The sequence below is a fragment of the Typopeltis vanoorti genome, chromosome 22 (genome assembly GCF_054136105.1).
Source record: "Typopeltis vanoorti isolate ZY-2024b chromosome 22, IOZ_Tvanoo_1.0, whole genome shotgun sequence".
Lineage (NCBI taxonomy): Eukaryota > Metazoa > Arthropoda > Arachnida > Uropygi > Thelyphonidae > Typopeltis > Typopeltis vanoorti.
Window position 1 is genome coordinate 47,977,950 of NC_143570.1, and position 19,682 is coordinate 47,997,631.

Consider the following 19,682-nt stretch of genomic DNA (forward strand, 5'->3'; position numbering starts at 1 on the left):
ATTTTTGATATCTTGAATTTTCTCATTTTTTTCTGATTTTTAAACATGAACACAATGTAATATTTGTCCTAATATTATTTTGGAGAAACAGACATATCAAATGCCAGATAGTATATTTTAGTAATATTCTTTCCCTTCAAATTTTTTTTCGCAATGTACGTCGGTGACTTTTTTTTTTAATTGCATATTGATTTTAAACTGTCACAATTTATGAATGAAAAGGTAGTACGAATCCTTCAGTTTATGGGATGACAAATTCAATGTATACATTCGTAATGAGATTATTTTGAAGGAAAGAATAACGATTTGAGACTATGTTGAAACTGCACTTTGATTTTCAGCCAGTCAGGTAACTGAAAAATACATTAGAAGAGAACACGTCAGAAGATGTGTTGTCATCTAATCTGTCAGTTAACCTCAGAATGCAATCTCAAAGGAGATGGCATTCTGAGTTTTTTTTTTTTTTTTTTATATTTGTAGCATAAACGCTGCATTCCATTTATGAATTCGCAGTGAGATTGATTTGAAGGAAGAACAAACGATCTGTGAATATGTTAAGGCTACACTTATTTTCAGCCAGAATGGGAACCCACGGGCAGAACTTCGCATGCCGTAGAAAAATTATGCATGATTGAGATGATCCAGAAGTATTTTGGATGTGCACATCTCAGGCTCACGTAGGTTCCTATGCCTTAACATCATTTTAGATTTGAGTATAGCGCACAGTGATGAATAATTCCATTAGTACTGTAGTGTTAAGGGTGCTATTATTAGTCTGTTTCAGACACCAACAATCTTTGGTACATTTCTGCCCACATTATGGCTATTATACAGTCGAACAGTACGTAAATACCCTCGAAATGAATTTTTTTTTTTTTTTTGGATACTCCAGTCATTACAGCTAGCACAAATCATTACATTAAAAAAATTTGGCAGTAAGAGATCTGCATAGTTCGGTCTTTCTTAGTATTACTTATTAGATTGCATGTGGGAATTTGTTCCGACAACAAAAGCATCATTTGACTTAAGTACAGCACATTAAAATGAATTTGTATCCATCAAATGAAGACATTGATTAAAATAATCAATCACAGTTCCTCAAAATTTCTTTTCTCGCTGGTATCCAATTATGTAATTCGAGTGGCAGTTTAGAAAAGCTTCATGAAAAAGGTCGTTCCATTAACGCTAACTTTTATTTCTGTCCAATAGAGTAGATTAATTCTTTATAATTTTCATATTCAATTGTTATCTACGTCTTCATTTAAAGACATAGCATTAAATGTAGCATTTAATGGTGCCGGTACTCTATATATTATACCAGACGTTAGAAAGAATGTTATATTCATCGGCAATTTATGCGCATGCGCACTATCTTCTCAATGGAATCGTTCCTTGTCTATACGACAACAATCAGTAGTGAAACCATGGCAGTCCTAACCGACGTTTTTTTTTTTTTTTTAAATTCTGTTGCAACTTTAAGATGTACACGTACCACAACGGTCTGAGGGGTTCACCCTCTAGTAGCCTGATTATACTTCTTATTACATAACCTACTTCGGCGCAGCTTAGAGATGGAAACTCTTCTGTCGACTTATAGCTCAGTCATTCCGATAACGAACCTGGTGCCACTATCCGCCGAAGTACCGACTGTCGAAAATGAAATCTATATTCATCCTAAGTAGAGCATTCTAGCTTTTGAATTAAATTAAACTCTTCAAAAATTTATTTTGATAAGTAATTTCTTATTTATTCTTTGCGTTTAAAATTTGGCATTTCGGTTGCTATTGCGACGAACCAACAAGACATGGATCTCCCTAGTGGAAACTTTTCAAGAGTTTTTTTCATTAATGGAAAACAAACCTTCAAAAAATTCAATTGGTTTTATCGTTAGAATTTGCAGGATGGGGGGGGGGGGAGTCAGAGAACTCGCTCTGAAAATTAAAAACATGTTAATTTTATTCTAAAAAATTCTCAGTTTTCTTGAATTTTTTTTTCTTAGATTTTAATATTTGGTAAATATATTATATTCCCATTTTAACTTTTTTTCTAAAAATTGTTTTTTTTTTTTTCACAAAAAAAATCCTGAAAGAAGTCAATTGACTAGCATATAAACCACATCTTAAAGTTTCTTAGTAACTACCAATGCTGAAATTATATGAATTTTGATCAGCAATCATAATCGCTTGCGTACAAAATAAAATTCGCATAATTAAAGTGTAGTGATAGTCCTAAATTGCTCTGTGAATATAACGTTTTAAGCAAATAAGGCTGAGTGTATTTGAATCGGACAATTTCCAATCACTTATCAATGCGGGTTCCACTGTAATAATACTCTCCAACTCAGTATCAGTCTTCTCGATTCTATTTAGACTAAAAATAATAATCTATCTTAAGAAAAGCAGTTTGATTCAAAATATTGCATTCTCTACAGCAGGGGATTTATTTTAGCTTAATATAAATAAAATTCAACACTAGTTAAGCTTTATCAAAATATTAAGAAATAATTACTATTAAGAATGAACGATTAATACAATTATTTAGTTTGTAGCATAATATAATTAGATAATTATAAAATAGAAAATAATCTTTCTATAGTACAGTATATGGCATCAGTCTCTAAATTAATTTTTCAAACAGCGCACTTAAGAAGAGATTATATTAATATTCCAGTGAATGTTTGGATTCAATGGAGGTGCTTGTATAATATTATGGACGAGAATGTGAAAATAAAAATATCTGGTGCACTACCTTATTTTTACCCCTCTTTAACAGATGCAGATATGGAAATACTCTTTAATATTGAGATCTTATATTACACATTTGTTTACGTTAAGGGATATCACATCCCATATTGTTTCTGTGATATCCCTTAACTTAAGTTATATGTCGCCGAATTGAAGCCTCTGGCTCTTCATATATTTAGTAATTATATTACACATTTTTTGGATCACTTCTTCAGTTCGTTTTCGTTGTGAAATGTCTGTGACAAAACAGTTTGAAAGCAAAAAACGATTTGATATAAGCATGCAATGTTTAACTTCTAGGATTTTATGCTGTTAGCAAGTGTACTGAGATCTAGTTCTAGAATTCTGAGCAGTTTCGTTCTGAGGAACAGTATTTCATATTACTATTCACAAGCAAGAAAAAACATACAGAAAGGAGCGAAAAATAAAGCACAACAGACGGATGGAAAAATTATCCCGAAAAAAGGAAAAAAAAGGTATCGATCTCAAACAGTCTGTAATTCCAATAAGAGGCCCAAGCTTCTTTCTTTTTACTCCATGCACGTTCTTATGCTAATTTTAAGCTCTCAATGCAGTGCACACTTCAAATTATGAAATTTTGCGGTTATTGCTCACTGACGTACTTCCTTGAATAAATTTCCTCCGTGTATATAATAGGCTTTTCCCGCGCATAGCATCACTTCATTTAACCAACTAGGAGGAATAACGAGATTTTCCTTAATTAATAACTCCTTTTTACGGAGCTTGTATTTCAGTTTTTCAATTCTATATAAAAAAAGACGCTGTGAAATCACAGGAGAATGGAAGCTATTTAATATCGCCTTGTAAATAAGTACATAAAGTAAAAACTTTGACGAGCACACCAGAGTATCCAAGAAGTGCTTTCAGCTAACCTCTTTCTGTTCATCAGATATAAAATCATGTGATTCTCTATCCGAAAACAGATTGATTTCTAACTTGCAACAAATAGACATTGTACTGCTCTTCTTTCACTAGAAAGTTTTTCATTACAGTTACCATTGGAGCTATTCAACTTCTGGCTTTATTCCAAACAATGGTAAGAGCATTATTCCCCCCCCCCCACCACCACCACGCAACACAATACAAAAATATATTCTTCTTCTTCTGCAGCTTTTCCCACTTAAGTAGGGTCGCTGTTTGTGGTGAATTTCCTCCACAACTTCATGTCTTGGGCTGCAGCCACATCCAAGTTCTTCGTCCTCAAGTCCTCCTCCATCTCTTCTTTGGCCGTCCACGCTTCCTCTTCCCCTGCACATCCATCTGCATAACTTTTATTCCCACATACTCTTCCTTCCTCCTCATCACATGACCAAACCATCTCAACTTTGCCTCCTGTATCTTTGCTCCCAAGTTCGTAACTTTCACCGTTCCCCTTATATAGTCATTTCTCAGATGATCCTTTCTGGTCACACCGCACATCCACCTAAGCATCCTCATCTCCGCTACCTCCATCCTGCTGATGTTATTTTTCCTCAGGGCCACAGTTTCCAAAGCATACGTCATAGCTGGTCTCACTACTGTCCTGTAGATTTTGCCTTTTAGTTTGATCGGCACCCTCTTATCACATAGCACTCCAGCCATCTCTCTCCAGTTCCTCTATCCTGCATCCCACTTCCTTCTCAGCCTCACCATCCTCTTTCATTGTAGAACCTTAGATCTAAAGTCACTGATCTTCCTGATGACAATTCCTTCCAGCTCCAGATCTGTCTCATGGTTGCATTCACTTTGCAACACATATACTCGGTCTTACTTCTGCTCAGTCTCATTCCTCTCTCTTCCAGTACTTTTCTCCAAATGTCCAGTTTGGCTGCCACTTCTCTTGATTCTGCACACAGTACGACGTCATCTGCATACAACATAGTCCAAGGCGCGTATTCTCTCACTTCCTCGGTCACTACCTCCATCACAATATTAAACAGGAACGGACTTAATGCTGACCCTTAATGCAAGCTAACTGTCACTGGAAAACCTTTGTCTCTCCCAGGCAGGTTTGAACTCTTGTCTTCACATTTCTGTATATCTCCTGCACCAACCCGATATATTTCACCGGTACCTTCTTCTCCCTCAGACACCTCCAGACTTCTTGCCTTGGCACTCTATCATACGCTTTCTCCAGATCAATAAATACCAGATGTAGCTTCCTTTGCTTCTCTTGAAACTTTTCCATAATCTGTCGTACCCCAAAGATAGCATCTGTCGTCGATCGACCAGGCTTGAAGCCATATTGCTCTTTTTGCAATCTCCACCTCCTTCCTCATTCTTCCATCAAGAACCCGCTCTAGGATTTTCATTTTGTGGGACATCAACTTTATTCCTCTGTAATTCTTACAGTCTTGTGCATCCCCTTTACTCTTGTAGATGAGGACAAGAGTACTTTCCCTCCATTCCTCGGGTATATTTTCTTGTTGACAAACTTTTATTAACAGGTCCCACAGCAGGTCAATTCCTTCTTCTCCCAGTGCCTTCCATGCCTCCACTGGGATCCTGTCAGGGCCCACTGCTTTTCCATTCTTCTTCCTCTTTATGGCTTCCTTCACTTCCACTCTACTAATGTTCTGCACCATCCCCTCACAAGGCTCCCCATACAAAGATATATTCCGGTCGTTAATTCCATATCTGAATCTCGAGTTAACAGTTATTGCCCGTGTATTTTTGGTTACCATTGTTTAAATTCGCATTCTTCTCTATTACAAATGAAAGCAAATGAGTTGTGACCAAACGTTAATAATCTTCTGAAAACTAAATTTGTAATTAACTAGTTCAAACTCGGAACAACTTTACATTTGTAGTAAACTTTGTTGAATTATTACGTGTGCGAATCGTTGTTACAGTATTCTCTCTTGCCAAATCGTTTACTTTCAATGAACTAGTTAAATCAATATTCGTTGCAGAATCTATTTTCTCAGAGCTCGTTAACAGTATATTGATCAGCACCAACAAACCATGAATTAGAGTGCATCTATTATAATTTAAGTTCATAGGCTAGCTGAATGCTGTGCAACAGCAGATGCGTCCAGTAATTGAATAGTCGAACTGGAATAAAGGAGCAGGATATGGCAATGAGAACATGGAAGGTTTATGATAATTGAATACAGTGTGCATACCGTAAAGGGTTGTGGCAGTTGGATGAAGCGATTTGATAATGACTTGTGTCAGAAGACGAATGCTAAGAAAATATCGTTATTTTCTAAACCATTTTCGTAGCAGAATGTTTCTTTCTTATGACTCGATGAGAACACAAGAATTGATAATTACTAACATCGAATTTTAATTTAGCTTTACCACAGAACATGAGAAGTTCGACGCTTTTTCAATTCCAGAGAAATAAGGATGATTAGCTAATCTTACCTTGGTTATATACCGTGCAATATCCGAGAAAAGTTTGCATTTTCGCTTAAATAAAAGCAATAAATGAAGATGTACAATATGGATTGACAATGATCATCAAAAGAATAATGCCATTTTTTTAAAATCTATCACACTATTTATTCCTTCACTTAAATACTAAGGCGTCTGATTTTTCTTATTTATGAAGACGACATATGAAAAATCTGATATATGAAGATGAGTTATTTGTCTACCCGTTATTTTGTAGCTTATTCAATATGACAGTTTGCACTTAAACCAATCAAGTTTAATAACTTTCCAGGGAATCGGTACAAGTGATGACCTTTTGTGTAATACCAAGATGTAGGAAGAATTCTCTCTATCTCCTTATTTCCTTTCAGTTTTTCAATCTTCCTACTCACTTGATAAATGATTCCTTTTAATGGTACGTAAATATCTTTCACGTTTTCCAGATTTTATTTAAAGGAAACCTACTTAACCCTCTAATGCATAAGGACCTCATATGAGGACACAAAAAAATGATGTCCTCATCTGAGGACATCATTTCATGGTAATACTGAAAGATTAAATGTCACTGTATCGTCATTATAATTTTTTTATAAATGAATATAAAAATCCATGCATGAGAGCGTTAATACTTTTTCCTCCGTATTATGTAAAATTTGGTAGGAAAATACATGCAATTAAGTATTCATTCATATAAACATCCCTAGTAAAGAAATATCTTATTGGGAATGAATATATTAAGAATAAGAGATTACGACGATAACAGAACCCTAATGAGTATAAAAATGTTAATAAAAAACATTCCGCCATTTACAGAATGAGTTGATTTTTCAAGACTACTGGCAATAATATACAAATAAAAGCCATCTCTTGGGTTGTGAATATCGATGTGATTAAACTAATTGAATTATGTACCTCGAAGATTATGTAATTTGATTGTAATTTTGCGTTTTGAATTCATATTCATTAATTGGTCGAAATTTATTTTTTCCCACTGGAACATTTACTATAAAACGTGTCGGGCTATCAGTTTTCTACTAACTTCTTCCTAATATCGGAAGGTAAAAGAAGGAATTGTGCCGATTCTTCTTTATTCATTTGGTGGAACTAAATAAAAGGTGTATGTTTTCATAATTATTTAGTGCTTCGTCTAGTAGTGGGAGTCAACGGGTTTGCATTTCCTAAGAGAACTTGCTCCATACGGAAAACTAATTCTAACATGTTTGTGAAGTGCCATTAAGAGACTGTTTCAATGACATTTTAATCATGAGGTGGGAACGCACTGAGATCTAAAACCCAACTTTAATATGTTAGTATACCACTGATTGACAATTACGCCTTTGCTGATAGTAGTTCCTAGTGGGTACATTGGCGAAGAATATCAAATAGAAACTATCCTATTAAAGAAAAAAAAACACTGCTTTTTATTACTATTGTCAGGCTAATTATTTCTAACGATTGTTGGAAAAGAATAGTGGTAATTACTTTTAAAAGTACTCATATGCTAAACAGGTAACAATTAAATCTTATTTAGAAATTAACAGATTTACATTTTCCAATGAATTTCGTGTTTGATTATTACTAAAACTCAAGGGAGCATGAATTTAAATTATTTAATTTTTACATTTTTTGTTATTTTATTATTTTTTTTAGAAAAATAATAAAATCACAAAAAAATGTAAATAAAATAATACTCCAACGTAAGGAGTATTATAAAAAATACTCCTTACGTTGACGGCTCAAGATATATATATTTCACTTTAAATCAAACTTCCGAAAACGAATGTTTTCAATAACAGCAATTGTTGCGTGTTAAGGAGTGTTAGCGTCAAATACCACCTGCGTTCCACACTATCGAAATAGGTTTTAAAAACAAATAAAAATAAATGTTCTTCACACACAGCTCGTGCACAATGATTCAGAGATCCGGTACGGAGTCCCTTTCGGCGGAAGAAATTGTGCCCTGTCGTAATGGGCGATCAACTGGACAGAAACCTGAACGCCACCTGCAGGTTAGTTCACACACCAATTATTTCCTCCAACAGCACCAAATAAGTAATTCTTTCATCTCCTCGGTAAACTCTCTCTACGCACCAAAAGAAACCGGGTAAGTTGTTTTATCGGTTCGTTATCCCAAGCCCACGTGTGGCTAACCGAACACATAATTAGTTGCGTTTCTGAAGCCTGTTGAATAGATTATGTTCAAGTGTCGTCTATTCGATGTGTGTCGGTATTTTTTCTTATATACGGTCTATTGGACACTAAAGGTTCTTATTAGTATAGGATGTTGTTCCTAATTCGAAATATTTATTTTTGTCGAAATAGCACAGTTACTTTTCTATGGTATAACACTTTCATTAAATTAAACATTTTTTAAAATTAATTTTGTCAATGTTAAAAGATACCAAGCTATTTTAAACCTGGTTTTACTCCATTTCCCAAGTAAGCAAACAGACAAACAAGTCAAGTTTGCGCCTGCAAGTCTAGCTGACCCTGCACGTAGTGCAAGACCAAGGCAGCTCATCGTAAAAGTAGATTAAGCTCTGATCACTAATCTTAATATTTACCCATAATGCAAAGCACATCTCCTGGAGGAGATATATGATGCTTTTTATTAAAGGCAAGGGGCCATTACTCAGACCGGTTTCGACCTTTATTGAGGTCTCATCAGTGGGAGCCAGGCTAGAAATACCAAGATTTTAGTAATACAGAGTTTTTAAGTATTTTACCAGAACAAGTTACCATAAGGTGTTTTAACCATATTAAATAAAAATCTCAGGAGGAGATATAAATGTAGAAAGTATTTTACCTTGGGTAAAATACTTTCTTTTTAATTTTGTCAAGTTGACCAAAGAATTGTTGCAATTCTTTGGTCAACTTGAATTGAAAAACTATGTGCTCTAAAATTAGAGCCCATAGTTTTGTAGACGGACCAATTGTTAAACAACCTACGAATCTTGCTCTAATACACTCAAGTTTTAGATGTCATGTCAGATCTCCAGCACACAAGCTGTGGTCTCATTTGAAATGAAAAACAACACTAAATGACTTAAACATCTAATTCAAAGTGGGAAGCTTTATTCTCTTGGTAGTAAAGTCTGGTTGATTAAACGGAGCCTAAGAAACAAATATCGTTCCGCATACAGTTCACTTTCAGAAAGTAAATGGATAGTAGTATTCGTTACCTATATTAATTACTACTCATATCTAGTTAAGGATAAAAAAAAGGATAATCACCAGACGGGATTATCCTTTTTTTTTTTTTTGATAGAAACAGCACAAATAATAGCTTTAGTACAAGTAAGAAGCAATATAAGAAATGGGATAATGTTTATGAAATTGTAAATAATAAAATACAATCATATATTTTCACGACTATTTCGTATTATTTATCCATCTAGCTGCGAAATTCAGGCCAGAAGGATTTCTCACAATAGAGAAAACAGAAATTCATTCTAGTAGACATCATTAGAGACCATTAACGTGCAGGCCGAGCATCCAGCTCCCACACACACAACCGCTAATACAGATCAAAGGATTAACAGTCAAGGATTCAGTCCATCCACCAAAGAAGGTAACATGTTTCGTGTTATATGCCATACTGTTGCGATAAAAGTTTTACTTTAGCAAAAGTAAAAATTTAGTAAAACTAACATTCTCTGTTTGTTTTTGTGCTTCGGTTGCTTATAATAATAAAAGCACAATTCGAACAGGCACTTAACTCTTCATACTGATAACCATTTCAAAGATTTTATTTTATTTTATTGTTATTTGTTTTTTACACTGGTTAGAATATCTTCAATATATATCTCTTGAGAAATGTTATACTAATTAAGACAAGTCTCTTGAACTAACAAATACCACATAAGAAACCTCTATCAAGCAGAAATTATCTGCGATATTTTGTAAAGAAATGCAAGCTTTTGCGTAGCAAAGGCTAGCTAATATGAAGGGAATGATGGCAAGTGACAGAATAAGAGTTCAGTATGAATAGAATTTTTTTATCTCTATTGTTTGCAATGTATTATCGTAGGCTTTTAATCAGTTAACACTTCCACATGCTCCATTATTCTTCAAGAATCTTCTGATGTTATAAATGAATAGAAAAAATGATTAATATTTGTGGAATTACATGAATAGCTGATTATATGTTTATAAGCTATAAAAATAACGATCCAAAATACAAGTATAGAAAAAAAATTAAGTGCTGCAATTTTCTGTTCCTCCTCTAAGATTACATTCTACTGATTGTAACCTGCAGGAATAGTATAAAATTCATTTCTTCTAAAACTTATTCTATTATTAAGAAAATAATGTTAACAATTTAATTTGTTTAATTTCAACATTTAGAAATTCTATATTGCATTATTCTTAATTTAATATGATTATCTAATGCAATATTTTCTAGCGAGTTGATCAATTATACTTCCTCTATCATCTTGTCAATAATAAGATTGAAATCGTGTCTAGGTTTCTATTCTACACGGATTGTTCAAAACGAGCAAAGTGATTTTAGTTCTTTGGGGAAACTTTTGAAGTAAAAAAAAAAGAGGAAATAAAGAAAGAAATTTGGGAAATTAGAATATTTTAAGTTTTCTTTATTTCTTATAACATATTTTCTTTTGTTTGTTCAGAATCATTGGATGATAGCGACACATGCCATCTTCTCCCGAGTCTTCCAGTATTACCCACACAAATACAAATAGATCCGTCCCTTTCACGAAACTGCAAGTAACATATTACTTCCATACCCACCCCAAGTAACATGACCTCCATTCAAACGTTTTTCCTCACAGATGACGGTAGTTCATGGTGTCTCGTATTAACTTCAGATCTTTTTAAAAGAACGTTCAAAAGATTGCAAAAAAGAAAAAAAATCTTTAATTACAGGTCTGTTTACCGGAAGTACTTCCACACAAGCCAAGAGTGAAACATTCACCTTTACAGAAAAACTTTCACCTTTAATTCAAGTAGACGGGTTTTTCATTGCATTTTTTCTCCTCCTCTGCTTCGTTCACTTTCTACAGCACCAAGCATATATAATTGTCGTAATATGAAGAAACTACTCGCATGTACATCGAAACGCCTAGACTGTATGTAAGCTTGTGAATCGACGGCCTTTACGGATGTGAATTACCTCAAACCGCTTGTCAACTGGAAGGAAGAAATGAAAGTGGATATTCTAGAAGAGGTGTACGATTTATTTTCATCGTTACAAGTTTCACGTAGAAGAGGTCGTTGTTTCACCCTTCTGTGTGTTGGAAAATTGGGTAGAGGAATGAAGGCAGGGATCGCTTGAATTTCACGAATTTTTATTATTTTTTTTTAATTTAGTGAAAGTACAAAATCTTTCAAAATGCTCAAGAGATGACTCCAGAAAATTGTTACGAAGCACATTGTTAACAATGTGGCCCAAATAGCTCAGACAAGTTTTCTTTGACCAAAGTACTGAATCTCCCAGTATCAATGAACACATAGGAAATAAATGACGACAAAAAGACAAATATTATAAAATTTATACCTCATATTTCTATTAGCAGATTTAACAGAGGAATACGTTTCGTAGATATTTTCCATTAATAGTAGCAAACGCTAATATCTAGTCAGAACCAACCAACCATATTTTTCCGAAGGCATAAGAAGTTGATCTGAACTTCTAAATACAAATATCCCAAAATGATTTATTCTTTATAATTTATTAACGTTGCTGTTCAGCTTTCCAAAATCTTGAAGTTGTCACTACAATGAGTAAGTTCTCCCTCGTTTACATGAATTATAATTATAGTAGTATACGATGGATAACAATTAAGATCAAAAGAAAGTTATGAAGCAAATTAAGGTTTCCACCTTACAAAAACAAACACATTCTTAACCACACTCGGTAACTCGCTTAAATCAATATACTGGAAGTCGGATTGAAAAACTTTCACACAAAATATTGTTCATTATCATCTCCGGTCACTGTACTACGAAATTTGAACCATACTGATAACTTGGACTCCAAGGAGTCCAAGACTCATCTGGAGGACACCTACTATACAACTGTCAACCACTACACCGAACCTCTACTACGAATCATCTCCATCAACCGCCCACCTCCACAACAACTGGTATTTTTTGTCTGTAAATTGCGTGTGTTCTGAATGGCCAATTTGTCTGTATGCGGGATGAAAAACCCGAGTTTCCGGGAGAAAAAAACCCTGCTACCTCCGTATGAGATCGGCTACCTCACCTTCGATTGAAATCGTAGATAATTCTAATCGAAGGGCGCAATGTATTTATGGTAATGTAGCAGCCATGCAAGGGGAGAGAGATCTAAAGAGTCTCAGTATTTATATCACAGTTCAATAAACAAAAACACACAAAGTAATGTGGAAAATTCCAGGCAATTTGAATAAAATCACCTTTGCACTCTATGAACAAGATGAAGGCAGAACTTCTATTGTTCAATAGAAACAACCGCGAATTGTAAACGAGCAGATTGAAAATCATGTTTGTTCTTAAAAAAAAAAAAAAAAAAAAAAAAAAAAAAAAAAAAAAAAAAAAAATAGGATCATGAAATCCTTAGGCTTTTGTTTAGAAGCGAACGAGAAATCTTCACATCCACTTCTTCATCCTCCTTTCCCACAAAATCAATCCATAGCATTTTCCGAAAGAGAAAAATCTTTGTACAGCAGAATTAAAATAGCCATTATGAACATTTGTTTTATAGGAGACAACAGATTCAGGTCTAATACCAGTGACACTAATGAAGATAGAACTAACGACTTCAGAGTCAGTAACATTTCGAATATTCTATAATTTTCAGAATGTCCATCCCAAATGTGATGATAGCAAATAATGTCTCCCAACAGTGCCTGAACTCCTAATCTAGGTGTCACGAAGGTATTTTAGTTGCCTTATAAAGTAAACAACCTGGAGCAGTTATATTAATGCGACAATTTCCATTTCATAATACGAAATGCGAGATGTTAATATTGTTTGAATTGTGACCATCGTCGAACCTAGGTTTCTATCTAACATGGGCTCTGAAATGAGTTGAAGCGCCTAATAATAGTGTTTTAAGGAAAAACTGCATAAGAGGTTACCCAGCTTTCAAACTTATATCATGATGTATCATGAAGATAGACTAATTTGACAGATTTTAAAAAAGTGTAGCTAGAATCTCACAGTTCTGGATTTAATGAGTAAATTAAAAATCATCATATTTCAGCGAGTATCCTTTAATTTTTTTATTCATTGTACATTCTTTCTACCGAAGGTATCATGGAAGCAGTTTCTTCAATTTTTTGTATTGGGTCATAATTTTTTTTTATATTCTTTCTGCGAGACTTCCTTGTACTAAACGCAAAGAACTGTGACTTGCCCTTAGGTAATAGATTATTCTTTATTTAAGATATATTTTATTATAATTTACATAAATGCTAAAGAAATTTCTTGAAAATATTAAGTGAATAAAAATGCAAAAAAGTCTTGAAAAAAAAAAGCATATAAAAATATTCTGAAAAAAAAAAAGGTTTTGGTCCAATTATTTGTAACGACATTACCAAAACATTTTTAAGTTATTTCATATGCATCATTATTTACATTACCTGCTTAATTCAAAGCAATAGTCGAATCACTGCAGAAATGTTTCAGTTTGGATGTACATGTTTACATCTGCTTTATACTGTTTCCCATTTTTAATTGGACATAAATGTTAACAGAGTGGTAATCTCGGTACAATGATTTCCGGAAGCATTTATAAACATTTCCATAAATGTTTCAAAGGATGGAGGAAACGCTGGCAGTGGTATTATACAAAGCGAAGGAGGCGATATGGCCGAATAACGCAAAAAGATTTATACTCAACCGCTTAATATCGGTCAAACAACGACCGGAACTAAGAGAATTGCTCAACGAGACTAGTATGTTGGTTCCAGAGTAGTGTTAAGGAACATTTACAACACTAACCTCGTTCCCAACTTCTTGACTTGCAAAGCTTTACTACCGAAAGAAATGCAAATATTGCTGCACTCCGAGAATTTCGTCGCTTGAACAAATATCGACGCGGTCCACTATTTCGGTGCTCTTTGCGATGAATGTTCAGTCGTTTTGAAGAAATGGAATCGTTAGCAATAATACCTGTCACAGGTGAATTAAGTCGCCACTGTGTGTTGTGGAGCAGGCCATGAATAAAAGCTTTGGTTTCTGCAGTGAACGTGCTGCATCAAGACACATGGATGTGACTTACAAAAAATGTCTGGAAAATTCTTCGGAAGATTCTGCATTTCTACTCATTCAAGATAACCGGGATAAAACAGAAGTTGCGCGCTCAGGATTTTAAAGTCGATCGACATTCGCTTTAACATTCCTTGCTCGAGTGCGTACCGTGGATGATTATGAGGGGAGATGACTTACTTTCAACTGAACCCATACCCATGGGTGAATATCCATAATTGCTAGGTATGGACTACGCAAAACCTGCATGCAGTCCAGCAAATTCCTTTTCATTCACCCAAATGTCCGATTGGGTTTACAGCTTCTTTTGTCATTGGACCAGTCTTCTTTGAGGACATTCGCCAATCGGGTTCTGTGACCTGCTCAGTTACTGCCTAGAGGTTTCACTATATAATAAACAATTTTGTTGTGTCACAGCTATATTAGCGCCTTTCATGGATTCAGCCATTTTCATGGAGGATGTTGCCCCTCCACACGTCGGTTGATCCGTACAGAAGGGTCTTTGAGAACATTTAACGATACGAGAACATTTAAGGAATGATAATTTGCTTGCGTATGGCGCACAACGTATTCCTGCAATTTTTTTGCAGCATTTGGATCACTGGGTGGCCCTTGACAAGGCATTAAGCAAGGATACTTTAATTCTGATCACTCTTTATATATGGACATAGTTGCTTTATTAAAAACATCAAATACTCCTAGTAACAAGAATCTGCATGTTTTTATAAAAATGTATTATTCATAAAACTAAATGGTGTGAAATTTTTGCTATTTGTCAATAAACATATAGGAAAACATTTATTTCTTCTTTTCGAATTGATGATTCTAGGTAAGTTCATGAAATGTTACATGAAAAATCCAACCAAAGAAGGTAAAAGGGAGATAGAATTCATTGCAATAAATAATTTCAGAACAATGAGGACCCTCCTAAACTTTTAGGCATTTCTGCCATACTATCAAACTGTGATACAATTTTATCAGTCAAGTAGATGATAAGCAGCTTTAAGGAATTCGAGATTTCTAAAGTAGGTTTCACTTACTTCAAGAGCCTTGAAACTGCCAACTTGTGAAAAAAAAATATTTTCGCTGCTTGAGAAAACAAAGTGCGAAAGTTATCGAATAGTTTTGAACAATAGAAAACAATTAAACTAAATCATTTGCCTGTATATCAGTCCGTTCAATCGAATGCCATGATCGAGGAGATCAGAACTATCCATACTGGGAACAATACCTAGAATGTTTCAGTGGACACAAAGGGTAGGGGGGGATACAATAGAAGAACAAGAGCATAGAAATGCGAGTAACAAAAGAATTGCCTGTAAACATGCATTGAGAAACTCCTAAAAAATTACCCTCAGATATGACTGATAGATAATAAAATAAAATACAAAAGTCGAGAAATAATCTTTAAACCAAAATAAGGGAAATTAGAGATAGAAAACTGAAATAACAGAATTAATTTAAAACTGAAAAAATAAAAATATTATATTATACTTAAGCCAAATTATATTTAGGTGCGTATCTGAAGTTTAAGCTTCATTATATAAACTTAAGTTAGAAAAATGAATTCCTTCCTTTTTTAAGTCATTGGAGGACATCCTCCTTTTTGGTAAAGACAACTCTTATATCTGCCGGAAATCTTTTTTAGATGTGGTTTATTCACTTCTATTTCCCAGGGTTGGTGGGAGGGGGGATCCAGCCCTTATTTGTTACTATGGATTCTACGCATTACACTTATAACTGCATAATACAACATCTGTATGATTTTTTTAAAACTCATACAGGTGTGTTCCCATTGTTTTGTTCCATCCATATATACTGTAGCTTTTAGCACATTTGCACGAACCGATTCATTGGTTGTGGTTGCTGTTATATACATAGTTTTTCTGCTGAGGCGGTAGCCCTGATATCACCTATTTCTTAACCACGACATAAAATCATATGATTGGTTTTTCAGTCATGCGTATTATGTCAGCAAGTCGGCTAGAAATAAATCTAGAAATGAAATTCTTTCAAGTTTCAGATGCTCTTCAAGCTCACACCGTGTTACAGTTGTCAGATTTAAGGGAAACCATGAAAGAGTTACGCTGGTTGAAGAAAATAAAAAAAAATGGGATTTTTTCCCCTTAGTTCCAAACTTACGACTGGTATTTAAGAAAATAAGAACCTGAAATTTTTGTTGCTTCTACATTGGTTCCAAAAACTGAAAAGTATTCCTTGATAGAAATTTCAAATTTGATACTTGTTGAAGTTCTAAATTTAGAACTTTAGCACCGAATACAACTTATTAATTTCATTCGATTTTCAAGATAGAAAATCAGTATATCTGTAATTTTATATATTTTCCCCTTCCCTCAAACACTGAGTAATAACTGCGTAGGCCTTATTTCTTTCTTTTAACGTGAAAATAGCATTCTACGGCAATATACCGTATTTGATCTAAAGGATGAATACCAGCCGAAATCCTAACACTTCTAGGCCCATTCCTTGCCCTTAATATTCATAGAAAGACTGAATTGTGTAAGATAAGGATAACAGAAAAGATAATACAACACAACAATAGATCTGAGTATTAATAGGTTGCAGTTAAATTTATTAGAAAGACGAAAATGGAGCTGAGAAGAATATTGTGATATTTTTGCTTCCATAACTCATTTCACGCAAGTGAAAAAAACCTAATAAAAATACTGCGCGTTTCTACTTTTAACTATGTGCATTGTATACTCTAATTACTGTTCACAGGCAATAAACGTTGAAGAGCTGAGAGATGCACAACTCGAGGAATAGTACGTGAACGCAAATGTCTAACTCTTGCAGGCTGTGTGAAGCATAGGCTTCTCTTGCATAAGATCTACAGATCTCATCTTTTTACTATTTGCATTCAACTGTTCAGTTCATCACCATAGTTATGTGCAACAATAGATTCAGCGGATTCTTTCACCATTTATTACAGCGTTCAACAAACCTTGTCGACAATACCGGTTCATAAAATATTTTAAGATAAAAATGGCAAATTCTTAAAAAAATAAATAAATAAAAATTTTAGGAAACTTTTATATTTTTTAATAAGTTAATTTCTACACCTCTTATGATTAGTTATGAACTATTGAAATTCATCTTTAACCATTAATAATCTAATTTAATAAGATATGCATAATACATTTCGATTAAGTTCGAAATTCGGATGATTATTAAAACATAAAATCTGCAAGAGGACGCAATGAAGCTACATATACCGATAAGGGTATTAGATTTACCCCGTAGCTTTAGGGTATGGAACTAGTATAGCCTTCGTAGCAATACCTCCCCCTCTTAATTAGTTTCATTATTAAATTATTCATTCGACCAGTGAAATTAATGAATTAGTTAATGCTTTCTTTTATTCTGCTCCTTAATAAAGATTCAGAGTAAGAAAGAAAAAAAAAAGTAAAGCACAGATGGTGTCTTTTGTGCGCAGGGAATAAACGAGTAAAACACACACCAATGAAAACAATGAGCACGAAGACTATCGCAGAGAATCATTTTAAAAAAAACGGGCATTTCTTAATCTCATTTTTATAATAACGGAAAATTCCAGCAATTGGAACCTGGGGACTTTTTTTTTTTTTTTAAATCACAAATGCCACTAAAATAAGTGGCATTTGTGACATGAATTTCTTATTCCCCTCCAAATTTTATCACAAATTTTCTACTGAAAACTAGGTTGTTATATGCATAACAACTTCGTTCATTTATTTTCACCCACAAAAGATTATAAATCTATAGTATATTAGCACCGTGAATTTTGGATTCATGGCGAAAGCAATTTAGGCTACGAGATCAAGTATACCATGCCTATTTCTTGTGTTGATGCCTTTCTGCCGGTTTTGAGGATTAAAGAAGAATTACGAGCATAAAATGCAGCTTCTGTCCTATTAGACTTATTTGATTATTGTGAAGATAAGTGCTTATAAGATGATATGAGCGAAGTCCAATTTTCCGTGTGGGTTTAAGTTAGTTTGTTTTGTCAAGGAAAACTGGATTTCCTTGAGGGAAGCCGCTTAATTAAATCTATGAAGAACAAACTCACCCTAATTAAATATAGGCATCGAAAAGTCTTTCATTCCTAGATATGAATCTTAATGTTGCCGAGCAAGATGTCCAATTTGTTCTGTAAAACAGTTTTTCAGAACGTGTTTTATTTACCGGTTCTCCATTTATTTAATAAAAATTATCATACACTCAAGAGAAAGGGTAACATACATGAAAGGTGATATAAAATAATATATTTAAATATTAAGTGAGCAAACCTTTCATGACAAGGGCAACTCGTAGTAAAAGTTTGAGTAGGCCCTGATCACTATCCTTAGTATTTCCGATAATGTAAAGCACATCTCCTAGCGGAGATGTATGATGTTATACATTATGGGGGGGGGGTCACTATCCCAGACCGGTTTCGATATATAATGTATAACATCATACATGTCCTCTAGAAGATGTGTTTTACATTACAGGAAAAGCTAAGGATAGTGATAAGAGCTAACTCCATCTTTACTACGAGTTGCTCCTGTCATGCAAGGTTTGCTTACTCTTGGATCCACCGAAACTCTTGTAGTTTCTCTATTCGGCGTTGATATAATGTTGGATTCAATATCTACTTAATTTGAATAATTTTGCATCGCCGAAGTGAGGCCCTTGGCTCTTTATTTCATTAAGTGAGCTCTTTTTATATCTAAACTTCATTGTTTTTATCAGGTTCATCTGAAAATTCAAACAGCAAAGTTTATCAAAATTTTCGGATTGTTTTTTTTATAAGATAAAACTACATTACAAAGAAATGAGTCGTTGTCTGGGGACGAGAAATATCGAACTGCAAAGGAAAGCAAAAGATAGTTCCAGTGGACACCTGTTAAGGGACCTAGGTATTCCAACAAAAAAACAATTCATCTTTTGTTTCGTAGACATGAGAAGCCTTGAAACAAGTTAGACGATAAGCCTTGGAAATATGATTCCTTTCCAGGAAAGAGAAAGTGCGTATTAGTGATTCATTAGGAAATTTATTTTCCCATGGGAATGTGAGTCATAAAATGGCTACCCTCTCGTGTTTTTACAGCCGTTCAATAAGACACAGTGGCATTGAAGTAAAAACTAGAGCAAAGAAAATTTCATCGGAATCCTCTCGATTTTTACCTATCATAAATGTTTCTAATTCAGTGGCCAGTGTGTGTAGATATTCAAAGCATAGAATCCGAAAAAAAATAAAGAAACTTGGAAATCAGCGAAATACTCGAGGTAAACAATCGTTACTCCAGATTACGACAATGGAACTCAATCACATCCAAATGGAGCCACCTTCCAATTTTC

The 19,682-nt window shown here is 34.2% G+C and overlaps 1 pseudogene; it reads right to left on the reverse strand.

Annotated features, from left to right (window-relative positions):
* The window catches only part of LOC150094403 (uncharacterized), a 70,216-nt pseudogene extending 55,675 nt beyond the window's left edge, over positions 1-14,541 (reverse strand).
* Between the last annotated feature and the right edge of the window lie 5,141 nt (positions 14,542-19,682).